This window comes from Talpa occidentalis, unplaced genomic scaffold (genome assembly GCF_014898055.3).
Source record: "Talpa occidentalis isolate TD23 unplaced genomic scaffold, MPIMG_talOcc4v2.1 talOcc4.15, whole genome shotgun sequence".
Lineage (NCBI taxonomy): Eukaryota > Metazoa > Chordata > Mammalia > Eulipotyphla > Talpidae > Talpa > Talpa occidentalis.
Window position 1 is genome coordinate 58,167,803 of NW_023601543.1, and position 1,114 is coordinate 58,168,916.

Sequence of the window (1,114 nt, forward strand, 5' to 3'; positions counted from 1 at the left end):
GTGGTGTAGTCGGGCGAGGAACATGGCTGCGCCGAAGCGTTCTCCTATGGGGGCCGCCATTTTAGCATCTATTCCGTACAGTGGGCTGTTCCACAGACGGAGGGGGCAGGGGGTGATGGTATAAACCTTCGAAAGGCAAGCTTCTAAGAGGGGCTGGTCTTTGGAATTAGGTTCTGTAGGTCTGTATAAAGTTTACAGAAGCAGAGATGCCAACTCCTCCATCCTGGGGGCAGAGGGGAGATGTGCCTTGATCTTCAAGGGAGATACCACGTGGGAGAGGGGGCGGTGAGTCAGGGTTACAGTTCCTCCTCCCCACCAGAAGACACTGGAAGAAATTAGGGTGATACCGTGCCCCTCCTGACTAATACCACGGGGCAAGAGAGGAGGAGTCTGGGCTGTACAATCTTCTCCTGGGAAGAGGGGAGAAAAGTTAGAATGGTAGGATGTCTTCCTGATGTAGTATATGTAGTCTGTAGGAGACATGAATCCCCTTTAAGCTCTATTATCTCTTACCCCACTAAATGATAGTAACTAGGAATACTACTACTGCTACTGCTACTACCCCTGATGATGATGATGATGATGATGATGATGATGATGATGATGATGATGGTGGTGGTGGTGATAATAGTCTTTGATACGGACAACTAATGTTTGTCAGTAAATTATGATGAAAACACTTCTCCAAGACGTGCCCCAACTCCTGCTGTCAACCAGATTCTAGCCACTTTGCCTCTCTTATATGGACATTCAGGAGCTGTTACTGATGCTTGAAAGTGAAGAAGAGAATTCAGAGTGTTCTTTATCTCTGTGCTCCTAAGCCTCCTTCAAAATCTAGTCCATGTATACCTTCCGGTAGGGAGACTTCTCAGACAAGAAGCAAGGGCTCTTTTCTCTATTGAAGGAATTTCAAACTCAGCAATTAGGACCTGACTAAGTTCAGGTATGGATTGTTGGGTACCCTAAGGACATTAAAATGCTCTCTCTGGGGGCCTCCCCGGTGGCGCAGCGGTTGAGCGCTGGGTTGCGAAGCTGCCCGCGGCCTCTGCGGCGCCGGTTCGATCCCCGGCTGCTCCCCGGCCACCGGAGGAGGGTCCCACATGGCGCGCAGACC